The following is a 24,243-nucleotide window of genomic DNA, read 5'->3' on the forward strand; positions in this document are numbered from 1 at the left end:
TTTCTCTGTCCACAAACAGTGTGTCCGCAGCAGAAGGTTGGATCGAGGAGGATGACTCCAGCTGTTGAGTTTCTTGACTCCATCCCACATTTTTCTCTCTCTCTCCTCTAATGTGTTGGCCAACACACACTGTCTGTCTCTCTCTCTTTTTCTCTGTCCTTGCCTCTCCTTGTGCTGTCTCCCTTCGTAGGACACGGGCAGGTGTGTTAGGTGTGCATCCCCACAGGCTAGGTCTTGTGAGCTATGAACAAGTAGGGGACCAAAATGATGCAGGGCAGTGGGCGCTAGAGTGGAGCGGTGACTGTGGGTGTTGACTGAGTCTCTGCTCTAGTGGGGCTGATGTGGATGGGATGGGAGAGGGAGGCAGGGATGAGGGCAAGATTTCACGCATCAATTGTATTTTGTGTAGCGATGGCTCTTGCTTGGCTTATTTCCTGCACTTGCAGAGAAATCTTCGGGAGCAGCAGCAGGAGGAGAAACTAGCAGATGCGGACCTGGGCAGCCTGGACATCCTTCTAAGCACAGATTAACAGTCCTTAGCTTTCTGCCTTCCACATAACTGGCTGTGAGTAAGTGGTCGGTGCTTTCAATTCCTTATCTGTACTCGCTGTAGTTTACTTCACAGGCCTTGTGCTTCCTCGCTGTGTACAGGACACTGTGGTATTAAGGCTGGGGAAGGGACAAGAGTCTCCTGAGCAAAGTGACTATTTTGGGTGCAGTTACAGTGGATCCCTTCTAGTTGCAGATGTAAAGTAGTAATAGGAGATGGTTTGATGGCGGGCCGTGGGATATGTGAGATGAAGAGACTACGTGACATTGCCGATGGAGATGCTAATTTGTTTGTTTTTCTCTCCTCTGCTGGGTTTAGTACCAAGGAAAAATAAGTCACATGTCAGAGTCTACTGCCCTCATGCAATGGAAAGTGAGTGAGAGCAGCAAGCCTGTGAGCATTGTTCATGCCAGGCAAGAGCTGTTCATTTGGGAGCCAAGCAGATACCACTGTCAGTGAGGTAAGTGTCTGTTTTGCTGAGCGCACTGTGAACAGCCCATCTGACTCCAGGTACAGACACCCTGTTAGCTGGGGCTGGTTTGTCAGAAGAGTTCCTGACTAGCTGGGATACAAGGGAGACAAGGTCCCCATTTTCAGGGGCTTGTCATTGCTCTGTTCACAAGCAGTGTGTCCTCCAGGAGAAGGTTAGCTCAGGAGGATGACTCCAGATGGTGAGTTACTTGCCTTTCTCCTGTATTTCTCTCTCTCTCCTCTCTAGTGTGTTGGCCAACACTCTCTTTCTCTCTCTCTCTGTCCTTGCCTCTCCTTGTGCCGTCTCCCTTCATAGAACAGGGGCAGGAGTGCTAGGTGTGCATCCCCACAGGCTTGGTCTCGGGAGCTATGAACAAGTAGGAGGGGATGAAAATCATGCAGGATAGTGGGCGCTAGAGTGAGGCAGTGTCTGTGGATGTTGACTCAGTCTCTGCTCATTGAGTCCGGCGGATATAGATGGAATGGGAGAGGGAGGCAGGGATGAGGACATTCATAGAGCTCTGTGTAATGATGGTCCTTGCTTGGCTTTATTAGTTTGCAGAGGAATCGTCCAGGAGCCCTCGCCGGAGGAGAATATGCAGAAGTGGATCTGAGAAGCCTGGACATCCTTCTAAGGAGACATGAATAGTCCTTGGGTTTCTGCATAACTGGCTGTTCCTCATCTGTACTTGCTGTAGTTTTCTTCATAGGCCGTGTGCTTCCTCCTTGGGTACGGGGCTCTATGGCTGGGGAGGGGCCAGTATCTGCTCTGCAGAGTGACTATCTTGGGTGCCATTAAGAGGGCCAATGCAGAGAGGAGAAAAGGGGCCTGAACCCTGATTACAGGGCGGTCACCCTTTCTTTAGTAAAATATTTCTCCTTTAAACTCGGTGTGTGCGGGCGGCGGGGGGAAGTCCCCAATGTGAAAAGATCTGGAAATGAACAGGTAAGGGAGGGATCCTGCTGAGTGTCTCCTTTCCGATCAATCCTTCATCTCTCAGCGACACCCTTCCGGACTTACCTTCCTATCTCACCAAGAAAATAACTTTGTTCTCCCTAACCTTTACCAGAAAAGACCCCTCTTCCTTGTGACGCAGTCCTGTTAGTAGGGTTAGGTGCACCCACGTGCTGGCTCTGAATACCACCGCATGTGCTTACAACACCTGAACATCAAAACATTTCAGAAAGGACCGCCACATCAATCCCTTGGACGTAGCCTAGGAATCGCCTCTGTCTATCTCCAAAGAGACACAAGGCCTGGAATTTGGACCCAGCTGAGGGAGCTGTCTGAATGTCTACAGTTGAACACTCATCAGTGCAACGGTGTCTTTCTTGTGCACAAGAAAACAAAGGGTCAAAGTTGTGGTTGGTTGAGCCAGGTGTAAATTGGGCAGGGCAAAAGGACTTGAGGAAGGATGAGGTGGAAGTGAGGGTGTGAAAGGAGCCCCCACCTCACCTGTTCATTTCAGACGGTGTGACATTTGCATGGTTGGGCCATTTCTTGGCTTTTTGAGAAAAGGGGCGAATTTTCCCAGCTTCCACCATCCCCACAGCTGCCCCTTCGCCACACCATGTTGCATCTGACCTGGATAGGTCACAAGTAAGATTTCACTTCAAATCTCAAAAAAGTCCAGTAGAAATAATTGTGGGGGAATTTCCTGTCACTAAGAGAAACAGAAGCTCAAGCCTTCTCAAGGGTGTGGGGTGTCGCTCAGCCACAGGCACAAAAAGGCTCCCCTAGTTTAAGCGTGCGAGGGATAAGACCTTACACCCTGGTTACAGGGCAGTCATTTTGCCGGGCGTGTCAAAGTGACCTGTGGTTTAATTTGCTTGGCAAAGGAGACCCAAACCTTCCTTACAGGGTGGTCCTTAAGCCAGGGGTGTTCGAATGGGGCAGAGAGAAAAGCGCTGTAAAGGAGAGACCTCCGTTCCCTCAGGAGAGCGTGGTCTCATTGCCCAGCAAGTGCCAGCGGCCCAAGAGGAGCTAGAAAGGGGAGACCTGCACCCTTCTCACAGGGATTGGTCAGCGGCAAAGAGCGTTTTAAAGGCTAGGTCCTAAGGAGCTCAAAGCCACAGAGACTTTGTGGTGATCTGCGTGTATTGTAATATCTCATTGTAAGGTGACAGGGCCAGCAAGAGTTAATTAACTCACAAACTGACCTTGACCCATGGCCGAACTTTAAAGACTGGTTACGAAGATCTGTAAAGGAATAGAGGTTTGAAATGCAGCCTGCATTGTTAGAGATAGAAGGGTAAATGTTAGCTCAGGTCTTGTCTATTGCTATAGCTGTGATTCAAAGATCAAAAAAGCAATATTAACATTTAGGAAGACACAGGAGTGAAATAGCGTTATTGTCTATATCGGGGACGGCAACCTTTCACAAGTGGTGTGCTGAGTCTTCATTTATTCACTCTAAGGTTTCGTGTGCCAGTAATAAATTTTAATGTTTTTCAGAAGGTCTCTTTAGTTTCTATGTCTATATATTATATAACTAGTGTTGTATTGTAAAATAAACAAGGTTTTCAAAATGTTTAAGTAGCTTCATTTAAAATTAAATTAAAATGTTGATCTTACACCGCTGGCCTGCTCCACCTGCTGCTGGTCTGGGGTTCTGTTCCACTAGGCCACCAGCAGGCTGTGCGGGGCCCTGCCCACATACAGCGGGTAGCTACCTTCTCCCTAGTTCTGGCCCTTTCTCTTCCTCTCTCTGCACTGAGCTGAGGGTGGGAGTGGACCGAGCACAGGGCTGGGGCTGAAGGGTCTGGCCCAGGAGCTAGAATGAGGGAGGGGGCTCAGGGTTGGGGCAGGAGGTCTGGGTGTGGGAGCACTTACCTGGGCAGCTCCCATTTGGTGTGAGGGGTGCAGGTGGGAATGTGAGTGGGGGTGCAGGAGCGCCCGTTTGGTGCTCTGGGTGGGGGGGGGGATGTGCAGGGGTGCAAGATTCAGGGCAGAGGACTGGGGCCATGTGAGGGGTTCAGGTGTCAGGGTGGGGGCTGGGTATGTGTGGGGTGCCAAAGTCAGGGCTGGGGTCAGGGTGTGTGTGAAGGAGTCAACAGAGGGCTGGGTGTGTATGAGGAGGTACAGGGCTCAGGGCAGAGGGCTGGGTGACTGCCCCCTCAGAACCTCAACCCCCTCTGCTCCTTGTCCCCTGACTACCCCTCCTGGGACCTCTGCCCCCAGAACCCTATCCCTATCTAAGCCTCCCTGTTCTTGTCCCCTGACTGCCCCTAGGAGCCTAGCCCCTACCTGTCCCCTGACTGCTCCAACCCTTATCCACACCCGAGACAGACCCTGGACTCCCATGCCCCATCCAACCACTCCCACCCTGACAGGACCCCAGCACTCCCAACCCGTACAACCCTCCCCTGCTCCCTGCCTGCAAGCCCCCTCCACACCCCTGCCTCCTGACAGCCCCCTCAAAACTCCTGACTCATCCAACCCCCAGCTCCTTGTCCCCTGACCACATCCTCCAGAGACCCCCACCCTAACTGTCCCCTGACCCCCATCCAGCCCCGACCCCTGACAGACCCTGGAATTCCCATGCCCCATCCACCCCATGTTCCCTGTCTGCTTCCTCCAGAGACCCCTGCACCTAGCCACCCCCAGCATCCCACCCCTATCCAACCAACCCTGCTCCCTGTTCCCTGACTGCCCCACCCCTTACCAAAGCCCCAGCCCCAGATTCCCTTACAATGAGCCTCCAAGCAGAGCCAGCCTATGCTGCCCTGTGGGAGCGCACAGCCCCGCCCCTCAGAGTGCTGCGCGCACGGGGGCAGGGCTCTGGATGAGTGGGGAGCGTCTTTGCCTCCCTGCAGAGCCAAACGCTGCCCCACAGGAGCACGCAGCCCCAGACCCAGAACTCCGCGCGTGGCGGCAGGGATCTGGGGGAGGGGCCGGCGGCTTGCTGCGCTCGGCCCGGTGCTCCAGCCCGGGAGCGCGGACCTTGCGCCTTGCTGTGCTGGCAGGATTTTGAATGGGACCCTGGAGTCCCGGCAGGCAGCCGCATGCCATTGAAAATCAGCTCCGTGGCGTCTTTGGCACCACGGCTGCCGGAGGTTGCTGACCCCTGACCTAGTGTCTCTGTGGCTCCATGAGGGAAATAACTAATGAGATCGTGTGGCCATGTGGGGTAATGCACAGACCATTTCTCACGGAGCAACAGTGACGCCCTGTAGCCATGCAAGGTATTGCACAGAGCATGTCTCTCAGAGGAACAGTGACACCATTCCCTTGTGTGGGCACACGGTGTCACTGTGGCTCCATGCAGGAACTGCTCTGTGCATTACCATACGTGGCCACATGGTGTCACTGTATCTATATGCAGGAACTGTTATGTGCATTACCCTGCATGGCCAGATGGTGTCACTGTTGCTCTGTATAGGAAATGCTCTGTGCATTACCCTGCTTGGCCACATGGTGTCACTGTTCCTCTGAGAGAAATGCTCTGTGCATTACCCTGCGTGGTCACATGGTGTCACTGTAGCTGCACGCAGGAACTATTCTGTGCATTACCCGTCGTGGCCACATGATGTCACTGTTGCTCCATGCAGGAACTGTTCTGTGCATTACCCTGCGTGGCCACATGGTGTCACTGTAGCTACATGCAGGAACTGTTCTGTGCATTACCCTGCGTGGCCACATGGTGTCACTGTAGCTGCACGTAGGAACTGCTCTGTGCATTACCCGTCGTGGCCACATGGTGTCACTGTTGCGCCATGCAGGAACTGTTCTGTGCATTACCCTGTGTGGCCACACGGTGTCACTGTAGCTGCACGTAGGAACTGCTCTGTCCATTACCCGTCGTGGCCCCATGCTGTCACTTTAGCTGCAAGCATGAACTGTTCTGTGCATTACCCTGTGTGGCCACATGGTGTCACTGTTCCTCTGAGAGAAATGCTGTGGCCATTACCCTACGTGGCCACATCGAGTCACAGTAGATGCCTGCAGGATCTGTTCTGTGCATTACCTTTTGTGGTCTGCGGTGTCACTGTAGCTGCACGAAGGAACTGGTCTGTGCATTACCCGTCGTGGCCACATGGTGTCACTGTTGCTCCATGCAGGAACTGCTCTGTGCATTACCCTGCGTGGCCCCATGGTGTCACTGTAGCTGCACACATGAACTGTTCTGTGCATTACCATGTATGGCCACATGGTGTCACTGTTCCTCTGAGAGAAATGCTCTGTGCATTACCCTGCATGGCCACATGGTGTCACTGTTCCTCTGAGAGAAATGCTCCGTGCATTACCCTGCGTGGCCACATGGTGTCACTGTAGCTGCACGCAGAAACTGCTCTGTGCATTAGCCTGCGTGGCCAAATGGTGTCACTGTACCTGCACGCATGAACTCTTCTGTGCATTATCCTGCGTGGCCACATGGTGTCACTGTTCCTCTGAGAGAAATACTCTGTGCATTACCCTGCGTGGCAACATGGTGTCACTGTAGCTACATGCAGGAACTGCTCTGTGCATTAGCCTGCGTGGCCAAATGGTGTCACTGTAGCTGCACGCATGAACTCTTCTGTGCATTACCCTGCGTGGCCACATGGTGTCACTGTTCCTCTGAGAGAAATGCTCTGTGCATTACCCTGCGTGGCCACATGGTGTCACTGTAGCTGCACGCATGAACTGTTCTGTGCATTACCATGCATGGCCACACGATGTCACTGTTCCTCTGAGAGAAATACTCTGTGCATTACCATGCGTGGCCACATGGTGTCACTGTTGCTGCACACAGGAACTGTTCTATGATTTACCCTTCTTGGCCACACGGTGTCACTGTTCCTCTGAGATAAATGCTCTGTGCATTACCCTGCATTGCCACATGATGTCACTGTTTCTCTGAGAGAAATACGCTGTGCATTACCCTGCGTGGCCACATGGTGTCACTGTTCCTCTGAGAGAAATGCTCTGTGCATTACCCTGCGTGACCACATGGTGTCACTGTAGCTGCACGCATGAACTCTTCTGTGCATTACCCTGCGTGGCCACATGGTGTCAGCGTTCCTCTGAGAGAAATACTCTGTGCATTACCCTGCGTGGCCACATGGTGTCACTGTTGCTCCATGCAGGATCTGGTCTGTGCATGACCCTGCGTGGTCACACGGAGTCACTGTAGCCGCACGCAGGAACTGCTCTGTGCATTACCCTGTGTGGCCACACGGTGTCACTGTAGCTGCACGGAGGATCTGTTCTGTGCATTACCCTGCGTGGCCACACGGTGTCGCTGTTCCGTTGAGAGAAATACACTGTTCATTACCCAGCGTGGCTCCATGGTGTCACTGTAGCTGCACGCATGAACTGTTCTGTGCATTACCCTGTGTGGCCACATGGTGTCACTGTTCCTCTGAGAGAAATTCTCTGTGCATTACCCTGCGTTGCCACATGGTGTCACTGTTGCTCCATGCAGGATCTGTTTTGTGCATTAACCTGCGTGGTCACACGGTGTCACTGTAGCTGAACGGAGGAACTGTTCTGTGCATTACCCTGCATCGCCACATGGTGTCACTGTTCCTCTGAGATAAATGCTCTGTGCATTACCCTGCGTGGCCACATGGTGTCACTGTTGCTGCACGAAGGAACTGTTCTATGCATTACCCTTCTTGGCCACACGATGTCACTGTTACACTGAGAGAAATACTCTGTGCATTACCCTGCGTAGCCACATGGTGTCACTGTTGCTCCATGCAGGATCTGTTCTGTGCATTACCATGCGTGGCCACATGGTGTCACTGTTGCTGCACGCAGGAACTGTTCTATGATTTACCCTTCTTGGCCACACGGTGTCACTGTTCCTCTGAGATAAATGCTCTGTGCATTACCCTGCATTGCCACATGATGTCACTGTTTCTCTGAGAGAAATACGCTGTGCATTACCCTGCGTGGCCACATGGTGTCACTGTTCCTCTGAGAGAAATGCTCTGTGCATTACCCTGCGTGACCACATGGTGTCACTGTTGCTCCATGCAGGATCTGGTCTGTGCATGACCCTGCGTGGTCACACGGAGTCACTGTAGCTGCACGCAGGAACTGCTCTGTGCATTACCCTGTGTGGCCACACGGTGTCACTGTAGCTGCACGGAGGATCTGTTCTGTGCATTACCCTGCGTGGCCACACGGTGTTGCTGTTCCGTTGAGAGAAATACACTGTTCATTACCCAGCGTGGCTCCATGGTGTCACTGTAGCTGCACGCATGAACTGTTCTGTGCATTACCCTGTGTGGCCACATGGTGTCACTGTTCCTCTGAGATAAATACTCTGTGCATTACCCTGCGTGGCCACATGGTGTCACTGTTGCTCCATGCAGGATCTGTTTTGTGCATTAACCTGCGTGGTCATATGGTGTCACTGTAGCTGAACGGAGGAACTGTTCTGTGCATTACCCTGCATCGCCACATGGTGTCACTGTTCCTCTGAGATAAATGCTCTGTGCATTACCCTGCGTGGCCACATGGTGTCACTGTTGCTGCACGCAGGAACTGTTCTATGCATTACCCTTCTTGGCCACACGATGTCACTGTTACGCTGAGAGAAATACTCTGTGCATTACCCTGCGTAGCCACATGGTGTCACTGTTGCTCCATGCAGGATCTGTTCTGTGCATTACCCTGCGTGGCCACACGGTGTCACTGTTCCTCTGAGATAAATGCTCTGTGCATTACCCTGCGTGACCACATGGTGTCACTGTAGCTGCACGCATGAACTCTTCTGTGCATTACCCTGCGTGGCCACATGGTGTCACTGTTCCTCTGAGAGAAATACTCTGTGCATTACCCTGCGTCGCCACACGGTGTCACTGTTGCTCCATGCAGGAACTGCTCTGTGCATGACTCTGTGTGGCCACATGGTGTCACTGTAGCTGCACGGAGGAACTCTTCTGTGCATTACCCTTCGTGGCCAGACGGTGTCACTGTTCCTCTGAGAGAAATGTTCTGTGCATTACCCTCCGTGGCCACATGGTGTCACTGTAGCTGCACGCATGATCTCTTCTGTGCATTACCCTGCGTGGCCACATGGTGTGTCTGTTGCTCCATGCAGGATCTGTTCTGTGCGTTACCCTGCGTGGCCCCATGGTGTCACTGTAGCTGCACACATGAACTGTTCTGTGCTTTACCATGCATGGCCACATGGTGTCACTGTTCCTCTGAGAGAAATGCTCTGTGCATTACCCTGCGTGGCCACATCGTGTCACTGTTCCTCTGAGAGAAATGCTCTGTGCATTACCCTGCGTGCCCACATGGTGTCACTGTAGCTGCACGCATGAACTGTTCTGTGCATTATCATGCATGGCCACACGATGTCACTGTTCCTCTGAGAGAAATACTCTGTGCATTACCGTGTGTGGCCACATGGTGTCACTGTTGCTCCATGCAGGATCTGTTCTGTGCATTACCCTGCGTGGCCACATGGTGTCACTGTAGGTGCACGCAGGAACTGTTCTGTGTATTACTGTGCGTGGCCGCATGGTGTCACTGTTCTTCTGAGAGAAATGCTCTGTGCATTACCCTGCGTGGCCACATGGTGTCACTGTTGCTGCACGCAGGAACTGTTCTATGCTTTACCCTTCTTGGCCACACGGTGTCACTGTTCCTCTGAGATAAATGCTCTGTGCAGTACCCTGCATGGCCACATGGGATCACTGTAGCTGCATGCAGGAACTGTTCTGTGCATTACCCGTCGTGGCCACACGATGTCACTGTTGCTCCATGCAGGATCTGCTCTGTGCATTACCCTGTGTGGCCACATGGTGTCACTGTCGCTACATGCAGGAACTGCTCTGTGCATTACTCGTCGTGTCCACACTGTGTCACTGTTGCTCCATGCAGGAACTGTTCTGTGCATTACCCTGCGTGGCCACATGGTGTCACTGTTCCTGCACGCAGGAACTGTTCTATGCATTACCCTTCTTGGCCACATGGTGTGTCTGTTCCTCTGAGAGAAATGCTCTGTGCATTACCCTGTGTGGCTACACGGTGTCACTGTGGCTCCATGCAGGAACTGTACTGTGCATTACTCTGGGTGGCCACATGGTGTCACTGTTCCTCTGAGAGAAATGCTCTGTGCATTACTCTGCGTGGCCACATGATGTCACTGTGGCTCCATGCAGGAACTGTTCTGTGCATTACTCTGGGTGGCCACATGGTGTCACTGTTCCTCTGAGAGAAATGGTCTGTGCATTACCCTGCGTGGCCACACAGTGTCACTGTAGCTCAATGCAGGAAATGCTCTGTGCATTATCCGGCGTGGCCATACGGTGTCACTGTTTGTCTGATCGAAATGGTCTGTGCATTACCGTTCGTGGCCACACGGTGTCACTGCAGCCGTCACTGGGGCTTAGGTGGTTTCAGGGGCCCTCCCATCCCTGTTTCCAGAATGTAGGCATCCCGATGGGGCTTAGGGGGTTTGGAGGGGCCCCCCCAGCACTCTCTCCCCTGCTGCAAGTGTCCCGGGGGGCTTTAGGGGGTTCCGGAGGGGCCCCAGGCCTCTCTCCAGGCTGTAGGGGTCCCAGGGATCTTAGGGGTTTCTAGGAGCCCCCCCCAGCCCTCTCTCCAGTCTCTTGGGGTCCCAGGGGTTAGGCAGTTTGGGGGCCCCCAGCCCTCTCAACAAGCTGTAGGGTCCTAGGGGTATTATGGGGTTCGGGGGGGGCCTCCAGCCCGCTCTCTAGGCTGTAGGTGTCCTGGGGGTGCTGAGGGGGTTCTGGGGGACTCCCCAGTCCTCTCTCCTGGCTGTAGGGGTCCCAGGGGCTGAGGGGTTCGGGGGCTCCCAGCCCCTCTCCAGGCTGTAGGGGTCCCGGGTGGTCCCCAGCTCTCTCCAGGCTGTAGGGGGTCCAGGTGGGGCTTCGGGCATCGGGGGGGGGCAGCGCCCTCTCCAGGCTGTAGGGCTCGGGGGGGCTTAGGGCATTCTGGGGGCCCCCAGTCCTCTCTCCAGGCTGTAGGGGTCCCTGGGGGGCTTTAGGGGTTTGGGGGGTCCCTCAAGCTCTGTCTCCAGGCTGTAGGTGTCCCAGGGGGGTTAGGTGGTTAGGGGTTTGGTGGGGCCCCTGGCCTCTCTCCAGGCTGTAGGTTTTCCAGGGAGGCTTAGGGGTTCGGTGGGGCCCCAGCCCTCTCCCCAGCCTGTAGGGGGCCCGGGGGGTATTAGGGGGTTCGTGGACCCCCAGCCCTCTCTCCAGGTTTCAGGGGTGTCAGGAGGGATTTAGGGGTTCGTGGGGGCACAGATACCTCTCTCTAGGGTGTAGGGGTCCTGGGAGGGCTTAGGGGTTCGTGGGCGGCACAGATAACTACGTCTAGGCTGGAGGCATCCCTTGGGGTTTAGGGGTTTCTGAGGTGTACAGATACCAGCCTCCAGGCTTTAGGGTCTCAGGTGATCTTAGGGATTAGGGGTGCAGAGATACCTCGCCAAGGCTGGATGGGTCCCGAGGGATTAGTGGGTTTGGGGCTGGGCCCATATACTTATATCCAGGCTGGCGACATTCCGGGGGGGAGTAGGGGTTTAGTGGGGACACAGATACCTACATCCAGGATGCAGTGTTCCGTGGGGGTATACGGGGGGTGTGGGGGGCACAGATACCTATGTCCCTGGGGGGGTGTTCCGTGGGAGGCTTAGGGGTTGTGGGTGGCAGAAATACCTTCGTCCAGGCTAGATGGGTCCCGGGATTAGGGGTTTGTGGGAGGCACAGATACCTATGTAAGCAGAGTCAGGATGAGCTCTACCCTGACATCTGGTGGTGAATTATGGCGAGTGTGGAAAATAATTTCAGGGGCTGATCGTGTTTGCATAGGCACAGCCCACGGCATCCTGGGATGGTTCCTTTGGCAGCTGTGGGATCCCCAGTTTCTTTGTTGTTAGGGCAGCAGAAGGGGAGTGTTGTCACCCTGACTGTGTGGATGAGGAACTGTGAAACTGCTTTGTGACAGGGAATCTCACCATCAATTGAGTGGCACTCGCTAGACAAGGGAGTGGGCTCCTTGGGTGAGCCAGAAATACCAATTGCACCTGTTTTTTCTCTCCGGTGTTGAATACCAGAGCTGATTTTGGATTCTCTTAAGAATCTAAGTTTTAGGTTCCTGAAGTGAAATCACTAAAGAGCTGAAGTTCCTAAAGAGCTGTTTTAAGTAGTGGGGGAGCCTGAAACTATATTGCAGAGCAGAACAGCTGGCAGAGTGGAGCAGTTTGTGGGACAGTTGGAGCAGATCACAGGATGGCTGGTGGAGCAGGGCAGCTGGCAGAGTGGAGCAGTTTGTGGGACAGTTGGAGCAGATCACAGGATGGCTGGTGGAGCAGAGTAGCTGGCAGAGTGGAGCAGTTTGTGGGATGGGTGGAGCGGATCACAGGACGGCTGGTGGAGCAGGGCAGCTGGCAGAGCGGAGCAGTTTGTGGGACAGTTGGAGCAGATCACAGGGCGGCTGGTGGAGCAGAGCAGCTGGCAGAGCGGAGCAGTTTGTGGGACGGCTGGAATGGATCGAGGGACGGCTGGTGGAGCAGAGCAGCCGGTGGAGCAGAGGTGAGCAGTTCGTGGGGAAGGCGGAAGCAGAATCCCAGGGAGAGGTAGGCCAGTCAGCCCTGGACCACGTAAGGTTCCCCTTTCTACCCAGGCTGGCAGCGGGGAAACACCTGCAGAGAGACTCTGGGGCTGTGGGACTGTGGTTGATTTTTGGGTTGCTGGACTCGGGATATTTGAGGCATTGGACTTTGGAGTCTTGGGGTGATTTGGGGGTTGCTGGACTCAAGAGCCCAGGGAAAAGGACTCGGCCTAGTTGAGGTGTTTTCCCAATTTAATGCTTTGTTGTTTATCTCATGTTATTAAACATTTTCTGCTACACCGAGACTCTGTGCTTGTGGGAGGGGAGCTATTGCCTCTTTGAGGCGCCCAGAGGGGTGTGTGTGTAAGATTTTCCAGGTCACTGAGTGGGAGCTTGAGCTGGTTTGCATTACGTTGTAAGGAAGGGACCCCTATGTATTGAACCCGGCCCTTGCTGCTCTCAGTTCAGCCTGGCAGAAGGGTTACAACTACATCCAGGCTGGAGGGTCCTAGGGGAGCTTGTGGGGTTTGGGGTGGCACAGATACCTACATCCCAGGCTGGAGGGGTCCCTGGGGGGCTTAGGGGGTTTGTGGGGGGCACAGATACCTACAGTCCAGGCTGGAGGACTCCCAGGGTGCTTAGGGGGTTTGGGGGGTACGGATATCAATTTCCAGGCTGGAGGGATCCTGGGGGCCTTAGGGGGGTTGTGGGGGTCTCAGATACCTGCATCCTGGCTGTAGGGGTCCCGGGTGGGCTTATGGAGTTTGGGGGTGCACAGGTACCTCTGTCCAGGCTGTAGGGGTCCCAGAGCGGGGGCTTAGGGTTTCAGGAGGGGGCACAGATTCCTATCTCCGGGCATTAGACATCCCTGGGGGGCTTAGAGGATTCGTGGGGGGCACAGATACCTACATCCAAGCTGTAGGGTTTCCTCTGGGGTTTAGGGTGTTGGTGGGGAGCACATATTCCTACGTCCAGGCTGCAGGGGTCCCTTGGGGGCTTAGGTGATTTGTGGGGGGCACCAATACCTACATCCAGTCTGTAGGGGCCCCTGGAGGGCTTATAATCTTTTTTGGGGGCACAGATAGCAACTTCTAGGGTTTAGGCAACCCTGGGGGACTTTGGGAGTTCGTGGAGGGCAGGGGCGGCTCTAGGAATTTGGTCGCCCCAAGCAGTCATGCCTGCAGGAGGTGCACCGGAGCCGCGGGACCAGAGGACCTCCCACATGACTGCGTAGGGTCAGCTGGTGCGGCGGCTCCGGTGGAGTATCCACAGGCATGACTGCGGAAGGTCCGCTGGGCCCGCCTGCCGCCCTCCAGGGAAAATGCCACCCCACGCGTGCGCTTGGCGCGCTGGGGTCTGGAGCCGGCCCTGATAGGGGGCAGAAATACCTATGTCCAGGCTGTAGGGTTCCCTTTGGGCCTTTGGGGGTTCGTTGGGAGCACATATTCCTATGTCCAGGCTGTAGGGGTCCCAGGGGGCTTCGGGGGTTTGTGGGGGCACAGATACATGAGTCCAGGCTGGAGGGCTCTTGGGAGCCTTAGGGTATTTGTGGGGGGCACAGATACCTACGTCAAGGCTCTGGGGTCCTGGGGTGGGGCTTAGGGGCTCGTGGGGGGCACATATACCTACATACAAACTGTAGGGATCCCTTGGGGGGAGTCCTAGGGGGTCCGTTAGGAGCACATATTCCTACGTCTAGGTTGTAGGGGTCGCAGGGGCTCTTAGGGGGTTCATGGGGGGCACAGATACCTACGTCCAAGCTGTAGGGGAAGCTGGGGGTCTTACAGGGGTAGTGCAGGCACAGATACCTACGTACAGAGAAGAGGGGTCCCAGGGGGCTTTGGGGGTTTATGTGGGGGACAGATAGCGTCATCCAGGCTGTAGAGATCCTTGGGAGGCTTACGGGGTTTGTGTGGGGGCACAGATACCTACGTCCAGGCTGGAGGGATCCCTTGGTTTCTTAGCGGGTCGTGGGGGGCACAGATACCTACGTACAGTGGGGAGCCAGAGACGGTTCGCTGGAACAGGTTGCTAAATTTGAAGTGGGTTTAGAACCTGTTGTTAGGGTTACCATACAGCGAGCAGCTGGGGGTGCTGCTGGGAGACAGGACCCCTGGCTCTGTGCAGCTAGAGCCTCCTTTTCCCGAGCGCTCCCTTCCCCCGGTTTGCCTGGCAGCCCCCCAAGCCTCGTCACCCCCGGATTCCTGCCCTCCGAGTCTCCTCTTACCTTGGGCTCTGGTTGGCTGTTTGAATCAGACTGCAGCTCTCAGCCTGCGGAGCCCAAGGTGAGACGGGGCTGGGGAGGAATTGGGGGTGACGAGGCGGGGGGGGAGGGGGATGGGATCCCAGGGGGAGGGGGGAGTAATTAATAGCTGTTCCCTAGCAAAACCCTCCCCGCTACGTTTCCTTTCCAGTGTTGCCTCCTTGGCTCCAGTCTGTCGATCTGTGTTTAAAGCCGATAGGATCGATCCGGGTCCATCTCTCTCTCCGCCATCGGTGGTTTTTTGCAGAGTTCTGCGCACGGCCCCAGTCTCCAGCTGTTCAATCCTTCACCGGGGCGGGGGTCCCAGCCAGAGCCCCCAGCCCCGGTGCGGGAAGGGGCGCAGGGCGGGAGGACGCAGGGGCTTGTGGGAGTGGCAGTGCGCCCCGGCCTACAACTCCCATCAGCCCCCGCGGACCCAGCGGGCGGTGCTTTGGGCGCGACGGGCTGCGCTCGCAGGGCGGGGCCTGGAACGGAAGTGACGTCAGCGGTCTGGAGACCGCCCGTGGTAACCGGGGGACGCTGCGGCGCCGGGACGTGGGGTCCCCCCTGCGACCCTGCCCCTCCCGCGGAGTGTTTGGGACCTGCCCCGCTGCCCCCACGTGCTTCCACAGCCCCCCCGGCACCACCAGCCACAGCCCCCCCCGGCGCATCTTCCCTCCCCCCCGGCACCCCCAGCGCCTCTCCTCCCCCCCTGCCCAGCCTCAGCCCCCTCCCCCCCGGCACCCCCAGCGCGTCTCCTCCCCCCCTGCCCAGCCTCAGCCCCCTCCCCCGGCACCTCCAGTCACAGCCCCCGGCGCATCTTCCTCCCCCGGCACCCCCAGCGCCTCTCCTCCCCCCGTGCCCAGCCTCAGCCCCCTCCCCCCCGGCACCCCCAGCGCCTCTCCTCCCCCCGTGCCCAGCCTCAGCCCCCTCCCCCCCGGCACCCCCAGCGCCTCTCCTCCTCCCGTGCCCTGCCTCAGCCCCCTCCCCGGCACCTCCAGTCACAGCCCCCGGCGCATCTTTCCTCCCCACGGGCTCCCACAGCCCCTCCCCAGCACCCCCAGCGCCCCTCACCCAGCCACAGCCCCGGCGCCTCTTTCCTCCCCCGGCACCCCCAGCGCGCCTCTCCTCGCGTAGCCACAGCCCTCCCCACCCCTCTCCCCGGCACCCCCATAACCCTCCAGCCACAGCCCCCATCTCCACCGCTTCCCTCACCCAGCCGCAGCCCCCGGCTTGTCTTTCCTTCCCCACGGGCTCCACAGCCCCTTCCCACCCCAGCACGACTCTCCTCCCCTCGCCTAGCCACAGCCTCCCCAGCTTCCCTCACCCAGCCACAGCTCCCCACCCTTCTAGCGCACCTTTCCTCCCCCGTCTCCCACAGCCCCTGCGACCTTCCCCAACCCCATGCCTCCCCATGCCCCAGCACTGCTGTGAGCTTCCCCAGCTCCTCATGGGCCACCCTTCCCACACACCTTCAGTGTGCCAAGCTTCCCTCCCCGACAGGCCCCACGGTGCCCCCGGCACCCCCATCACCCCAGCGCGTCTTTCCTCCCCAGCGCACCTTTCCTCCCCAGCCACAGCCCCATCTCCACCGCCTCACCCAGCCCCAGCCCCCAGCGTGTCTTTTCTCCCCCGGGCTCCCACAGCCCCCGCCACCCGCAGCGCATTTCCTCCCCGCCTAACCACAGCCCCATCCCCACAGCTTCTCTCACCCAGCCACGCCCCACCCTCCCAGCGTGCCTTTCCTCCCCTCCCAGGCTCGCACAGCCCCGCCCAGCCACAGCCCCTGCAACCTTCCCCAACCCCCCATGCCCCCGCACTGCTGTGAGCTTCCCCAGCTCCTCATGGGCCACCCTTTCCCCACACACCTGCAGTGTGCCAAGCTTCCCTCCCCACGGTGCCCCGGCACCCCATCACCCCAAGCGCACCTTTCCTCCCCAGCCACAGCCCCCATCTCCACCGCTTCCTCACCCAGCCCCAGCCCCCAGCGTGTCTTTCCTCCCCTGGGCTCCCACAGCCCCCGCCACCCGCAGCGCCTTTCCTCCCCTGCCTAACCACAGCCCCCATCCCCACAGCTTCTCTCACCCAGCCACGCCCCACCCTCCCAGCGTGCCTTTCCTCCCCTCCCAGGCTCGCACAGCCCCGCCCAGCCACAGCCCCTGCAACCTTCCCCAACCCCCATGCCCCGCCCCATGCCCCGCACTGCTGTGAGCTTCCCAGCTCCTCATGGGCCACCCTTCCCCACACCTGCAGTGTGCCGCAAGCTTCCTCCCCCCATGGTGCCCCAGCACACTTTGAATTTCCCAAGCCCCTTGGTGCCCCCAGCCCCTGCATCCCTAGTGCGCCACGACCTTCCCCACCCCAACCTCCCCAGCTCCCGTGACATTCTCTAACCCCTCAGCCCCACAACCTTCCTCTTCCCTCCCGCACCCCCAGCCCGCCTGACTTTCCTCACCCCGCTTTAACCCCCAATCCGCCTCAACCTTCCCCAACCTGCTTCCCCGGTCCCCAACCCACCCACCCCGCCCCCTATGCCTGCAGCCTTCTCCAATCTGAACACCCGTTCCTCTAGCCGAAACCAGCCCGCTCCATCTATCCCCATCCGTTGGGCCCTCAGTCCTTTCTTCTCCCTCCAACACTTCCTAGGCCATCCCAACCTGCACCCCATCCCTACTTTACCCCATACATGCCTTCTCCCATAGCCCCTTCCGCCCCTCTCTCCCTCCCTCCCCAACACCCCGAGCCTGCAACAACTTTCCCAACCTACACGCCTGTATCCCCCAGTTCATTCCTCCATTCAAGGGACTCCTCAGACCCCATCTCTCTCCAACATCCTCCCAGCTCACCCACAACCTGCGCCTCCATCCATGCCTCCTCCTGTAGGGACTGCTCAGCGCCCTTCCTCCCCAACAGCCCCCCCAGTTCATTCCCCCATCCATTGGGCCCCTCAGTCCCCTTTTTTCCTCCCTCCCACCGCAACCTGCATCCCACTCTGTCCCTAGACCTGTGGGACGCCTAGTGCCCTTTTCTCCTTTGTCCAACATTCCCCAACCTGCACCCCCATTCCTCCCTCCACCCATGGGGCCCCTCAGCCCTTCTCTCTCCTTTCTGCCCAACACGCACCCTTCATAGCACACGGGCAGGCGAGCTAGGGGACGAAACCCGTGGGGAGCAGTGGATTGTAGAGTGGAGCGGTGACTGATAGTGTGGGCTCAGTCTCTGTTCCTCCACTGGGGCGGCTGGAGATGGGATGGGAGAGGGAGGCAGGGATGAGGGTGTTAATAGAGCGCTGTGTAGTGATAGTTCCTGCTTGTCTTTATTAGTTTGCAGAGGAATTGTCCAGGAGCTGGAGCCGGAGGAGAAACTGGAAGAAGTGAACCTGAGCAGCCTTGATATCCTTGTAAGCAGAGATGAAGAGTCCTCAGCTTTCTGCCTTCTCCATGACTGGCTGTGAGTGAACAATTATGGCCTCTATCCCTCATCTGTACCACTCAAGTTTTCTTCAGAGGCCGTGAGCCTCCTTGTTGGCCATGGGGCTCTGTGGGATTATGACCAAGGGAAGGGACAACAGTCTCCTCTGCTCAGTGACTGTCTTGGATGCAGGTGCAACAGGCTGCTTAACATATGAACGTAAGAATGGCCAGACTGGGTCAGATCAAAGGTCTATCTAGCCTAGTATGCTGTCTACCGACAGTGGCTAATGTCAGGTGCCCCAGAAGGAATGAACAGAACAGGGAATTACCAAGTGATCCATCCACTGTCACCCATTTCCAGCTCCTGGCAAACAGAGGCCAGGGACACGATCCCTGCTCATCCTGACTCATAGCCGTTGATGGACTCATCCTCCATAAATTGACAGTAACTCTCCACTTAACATCCTCTCGCTTAACATTGTTTCAATCTTAGGTCCCTGGTCAATTACAGAACATACTGTATTTAAAGTTGTGCAATGCTTCGCTATAACGGCGTTTGGCTGCCTGCTTTGTCCACAGTCGGCAGCCCCCCATCAGCTCTCCTATGCCCCCCCACCCCAGCACTTCCTGCCCGCCAGCAGACCCCGCGGATCAGTGCCTTCCCCCATGGCCTCCTGCCTGTGGCAATCAGCTGGCTTGTGGCGTCCTGGGACGGGGAGTGAAGACTCGTTGTGCAGGCTCCCCCTCCCGCTCTTGCTTCCAAATGCTGCAAGCCAGCTGATGGCTGCGGACAGGAGCGAGGACCCGGTGTGTGAAGTAAAGGGGAAGGAGGGGGGAAGAAGAGGCAGGTTAAGGGTGGGGGCTTGGGGGAAGAGGCGGCCGAGGGTTGAGGCCCCCGACCCTGGTGCTTGCAGAGAGGGGAAGCTGCCACTGCTCCTGTGCAACGTGCTTCTGCTAGCCTACAGCACCTTCAGCCTCCTTGCCTGCCTCATTGTCGCCAGTGTCAGTGGGCTGTGCCCGTGTGGGGTAAGGCGGGGGCACCCCCCAACTATAGTACTGTCCTGTATGGCAAAAAATAATTCCCTGTAGCGTAACCCCCCATTTACATTCATTCTTATGGGGAAATTGGACTTGCTTAACATCGTTTCACTTAAAGTCGCATTTTTCAAGAACATAACGAGAACGTTAAGTGAGGAGTTACTGTACCTAGTTCTTACTTGGACCCCATTATAGTCTTGGCTTTCACAGCATTCTCTGGCCAGGAGCTCCAAAGGCTGAGTGTGCGTTGCGTGCTTTTTAATTGTATCTATAAAGGTGTAATGGGAGATGGGAGAAGAAGAACCTACACAACACTGCAGATTCTGATGATAAGTTCTGTTTTTCCCTCTTGTGTTGTGCTTAGTACCACGGAGAAAGAAGTGAAGGGTAAGAGCCCACCCCAACTGTGAGATGGAAGGTGCCCAAGAGCCGTGAGACAGTGAGCGTTGTTGATTCCAGGCTATGCAGATGCCATGAAGCTGGGAGTGGAGCAGCCGTCACCATCAGTGAGATAAGTGTCTGGTTTCGTGAGGACTCTTGTAACGGTCCACCTGCCTCCAGGCCAGGACTTGTCGTTAGCTGGGGCTGAGTTTGTAGGAAAAGGTTCCTGAATAGCTGTAGTTACGAGGGAGACAAGGTCCCCATTTTCAGGGGCTGGTCATTTCTCTGTCCACAAGCAGTGTGTTCTCTGCAGCAGAAGGTTGGATCCAGGGGGATGACTCCAGCTGGTGAGTTTCTTGACTTCCTCCCACGTTTTTCTCTCTCTCTCTCTCTCCTCTAATGTGTTGGCCAACACACTCTCTGTCTGTCTCTGTCCTTGCCTCTCCTTGTCCTGTCTCCTTTCGTAGGACATGGATAGGTGTGGTAGCTGTGCGTCCCCACAGGCTAGGTTTTGGGAGCGGTGAACAAGTAGGAGGGGACCAAAATCACACAGGGTGGTGGGCACTAGAGTGCAGCGGTGACTGTGGGTGTTGACGGAGACTCTGCTCTAGTGGGGCTGATGTGGATGGCGTGGGACAGGGAGGTAGGGATGAGGGCAAGATTTCATGCACCAGTTGAATTTTGTGTAGTGATGGCTTTTTCTTGGGTTACGTCCTGCGTTTGCAGAGGAATCATCCAGGAGCAGCAGCCGGAGGAGAAATTGGCGGAAGTGGACCTGAGCCACCTGGAAATCCTTCTAAGCAGACATGAACAGTCTTCAGCTTTCTGACTCCCACGTAACTGCCTGTGAGTAAGAGGTCAGGGCTTGTAATTCCTCTTCTGTACTCACTGCAGTTTTCTTCACACTCTGTTTGCTTCCTCATTGTCTATGGGGCTCTGTGTGATTAAGGCTTGAAGGGACCAGAGTCTCTGGATCTCTCCTGGCATCTGCAGTCTGGGACTGTGGTGGGCCCACTGTGCACCCCTGACTCTCGCCCCCCCCTTTGCCTCTGCTTGCTGGAAGCAACAAGCTACAGAAAGCAATAAGTTACAAGCCAAATCATGCTTATCCCCACAGGTGTGGTGTGTGTGACCAGAGTGTGCTGTGCGGAGTGACTGTTTAAGGTGTCATTCCAAGGGTTGCTTTCTACTTGTAGTCCTAAAGGTCTGATGGGATGAGGGTTCAGGGCAGAGCCTCACTGTGTGGGAGAGGCAAAAAGTAGAGCCTCCCCAACATTGCCCACTGAGAAGGTAACTTACTTGTTTTTCCCCTGGTGCTGGGTTTAGTACCAAGGGAAAAGAAGTCACGTGTCAGTGTCTACTGCCTTCATGTCATGGAAAGCGAGTGAGAGCGATGGGACCTCAAGAACTACTGATGCCAAGGAAAAGCTGTCCTACTGGGAGTGGAACAGTCACCACTCTCAATGGGATAAGTGTCTGTTTTGGTGATTGCTCTGCTCCCGGCCCACCTTGCTCCTGGTAGGGACGCTCCATTTGCTGGGGCTGTGTTTGTAAGAAAGTGTTTTTGACTAGCTGTGTTTATGAGGGAGACAAGGTCCCCATTTTCAGGGGCTGCTCAGTTCTATGGCCAGTAGCAGTGTGTCCTCTGCATCAGAAGGTGAGATCCAGGGGGATGACTCCAGGTGACGAGTTGCTTCCCTTCCTCCCATGTTTCTCTCTCTCTCTGTCTGTCTCTTCTCTAGTATGTTGGCCAACACTCTCTTTCTCTCTCTCTGTCTCTGTCCTTGCCTCTCCTTATCCCTTCTCCCTTCATAGCACACGGGCAGGCATGCTAGGTGTGCATCCCCACAGGCCAGGTCTTGGGAGCTATGAACAAGTAGGAGAGGATGAAATTCGTGCTGGACAGTGGGTGCGAGAGTGGAGCGGTGACTCAGTGTTTACTCGGTCTGTATTCACTGAGTGGATTTTACGCACCAATAGAGCTGTATGTAGTGATGTCTCATGCTTGGCTTTTGCAGCTGCGCTTCTAGAGGAATCATGGAGGAGCAGCAGCCGAAGGAGAAGGTGGCAGACGTGGACCTGAGCAGTTTGGACATTGTTCTAAGCAGAGATTAACAGTCCTCAGCTTTCTGCCTTGCACATAACTGGCTGTGAGTAAGTGATACTATATTCAAAGCACTGAACTCCTCACTTAAAGTCGCCCCGGTTAACGTTGTAACGTTGTTACATTGCTGATCAATTAGGGAACATGATCGTTTAACATTGCGCAATGCTCCCTGTAGTGAGTCGGTGTGGCTCCCCTCCTGCCCAGCAGAGGGAGTGCCCTCGCAGACACCTAAGTGGGCGGAGCCACCACCACCTGTCCCCACCCCCTGGAGGTCAAGGGGCGGGACAGGAAGTAGAAAAGCTGGCTGCCAGAGCTCAGTCAGAGCCCGGCTGCCGCAGGGAGCAGACGTGCTGTCGGGAGCTCCTGACTGGGAACTCTCCAGGGCCCGAGGCAGCTGTCCTGATTGGCCGGAGCTTCCTCGCACCCGCTACGAAGAGGAACCACCGGAGCTTCCCTGGGCCCGGTACTGGGAGGAGCCGCCGGAACTCCCCCATGCCCACTACGAAGAGGAGCTGTCGTAGCCTCCCCATCCCTGCTGTTACCCAGAGGAGCTGCCCGAGCACGCCTGGCCGGACTTCCCCGAGGAGCGGCCGGACCTGCCACTAAGCCCTGGCCTTGAGGAGCCTATGCTGATTGACTGGCCTGGACCCGGTGCCCTGGATGAGGTAAGCCCTGAGGGGGAAAGTGGAAGTAGCCCGGGGGTAGCCGACCCTTGTCAGGCTGCAGACGCAGAGGTCCCGATGTCAGTGTGTTGCGGTCAGGACCCCACTGACCAGCAGCGGTGACAGCTGCTGCTAGGGCCCCGGGCTAGGACACAGTGGAGTGGGTGGGCCTGTGTCCCCACTGCCACCCCCCTCACCCAATGCTCTGGTCTAGGGACCTGGGCCTATATGGCTACCGTTTGTTTGCTGCTGAGCTCCTTGTGCTGGTTGCTGCTGAGCCCCTGCACCCGAGGGCCTGAGCTCCTTGTGCTGGTTGCTGCTGAGCCTCTGCAACCGAGGGCCTGAGCTTCCTAACCCTGTTTTTTGTTGTTCAGCCGGTTCCACAGAAGACGTGGAGTGAGTCGGCGTGGCTCCCCTCCTGCCCTCAGGAGGGTCGAGCCCCGGCGTGATAGATTACACTCCCTTATTATGTTGCTTGGCAGCTGCCTGGTTTATCCAGTCCTTGCAGGAAGAGCAGCCCGTTTCAGCTAGCTGGTGGGGGCTTGGAACCAGGGTGGACGGGCAGCCCCCCATCAGCTCCCCGCCCCTCTAAGTTCCCTGTGCTCCGTTAGCTGGGGCTGGGTTTGTAAGAAAAGGTTCCCGACTAGTAGTTATGAGGGAGACAAGGTCCCCATTTTCAGGGGCTGCTCAGTTCTCTGGCCAGGAGCAGTGTGTCCTCTGCAGCAGAAGGTTAGATCCAGGAGAATGGCTGCAGGTGGAGAGTTGCTTGCCTTCCTCCTGTGTTTCTCTGTTCTCTAGTACGCTGGCCAACACACACCCTCTCTCTATCCTTACCTTTCCTTATGCTGTCTCCCTTCTTAGGACATGGGGAGGTGTGCTAGGTGTGCATCCCCACAGGTTAGGTCTTGGAAGCCCTGGAGGAGTAGGAGGGGACGAAAACCATGTTGGGCAGTAGGTGCTAAAGTGGAGCGGTGACTGTTGGTGTTAACTCGGTCTCTGTTCGTTGAGTGGGGCTGATGTAGATGGGATGGAAGAGGGAGGCAGGGATGAGGCCAAGATTTCAAGCACCAATAGAGCTGTGTGTAGTTATGGCTCATGCTTGGCTTTTGCAGCTGCGCTTGCAGAGGAATTGTCCAGGAGCTCCAGCCCAAGGAGAAACTGGCAGAAGTGGATCTGAGCAGCCTGGACATCCTTCTAAGGAGACATGAACAGTCCTCAGCTTTCTGCCTTCTGAACAACTGGCTGTGAGTAAGCGGTCAGTGCTTTCAATTCCTTATCTGTACTTGCTGTAGTTTTCTTCACAGGCCATGTGCTTCCTCGTTGGGTACCGGGCACAGTGGTATTAAGGCTGGGGAAGGGACAGGAGTCTCCTGAGCAAAGTGACCATTTTGGGTGCAGTTACAATGGGTCTCTTCTAGTTGCAGGTGTAAAGTAGTAACGGGAGATGGTTTGAGGGCGGAGCTGTGGGATACAGGAGATGTGAAATGAAGAGACTACGCAACATTGCAGACCGAGATGCTATTTTTTTTTTGCTTTTTCTCCCCTCTGCTGGGTTTAGTACCAAGGAAAAAGAAGTCACACATCAGAGTCTACTGCCTCATGCGATGGCAAGTGAGTGAGAGCAGCGAGCCTGTGAGCATTGTTCAGGCCAGGCAAGAGCCGTTCATCTGGGAGCCGAGGAGATGCTACTGTCAGTGAGATAAGTGTCTGTTTTGCTGAGGGTTCTGCTCACGGCCGATCTGACTCCAGGTAGAGACACCCTGTTAGCTGGGGCTGGGTTTGTAAGAAAAGGTTCCTGACTAGCTGTGGATACGAGGGAGACAAGGTCCCCGTTTTCAGGGGCTGCTCATTTTTCCATCCACAA

General features: G+C 56.2%; 2 long non-coding RNA genes across 3 annotated transcripts; both read left to right on the top strand.

Moving 5' to 3' along the window:
• The first annotated feature begins 301 nt into the window (after positions 1-301).
• On the top strand, positions 302-1,632 carry LOC120400703. Its single transcript, XR_005596012.1, has 3 exons — positions 302-569; positions 869-1,010; positions 1,577-1,632. It is a non-coding gene; the product is annotated as an uncharacterized LOC120400703 (long non-coding RNA).
• A 13,153-nt stretch (positions 1,633-14,785) lies between these two features.
• Positions 14,786-19,674, top strand: LOC120400700. 2 transcript variants are annotated; one of them, XR_005596009.1, is made up of 3 exons: positions 14,786-14,821; positions 18,102-18,228; positions 19,594-19,674. It is a non-coding gene; the product is annotated as an uncharacterized LOC120400700 (long non-coding RNA). The 2 variants fall into 2 exon arrangements; XR_005596008.1 differs by lacking the exon at positions 14,786-14,821 and adding an exon at positions 15,266-15,304.
• The last annotated feature ends 4,569 nt before the right edge of the window (positions 19,675-24,243 follow it).

This window comes from Mauremys reevesii, linkage group 3 (genome assembly GCF_016161935.1).
Source record: "Mauremys reevesii isolate NIE-2019 linkage group 3, ASM1616193v1, whole genome shotgun sequence".
NCBI classification, from domain to species: Eukaryota; Metazoa; Chordata; order Testudines; family Geoemydidae; genus Mauremys; species Mauremys reevesii.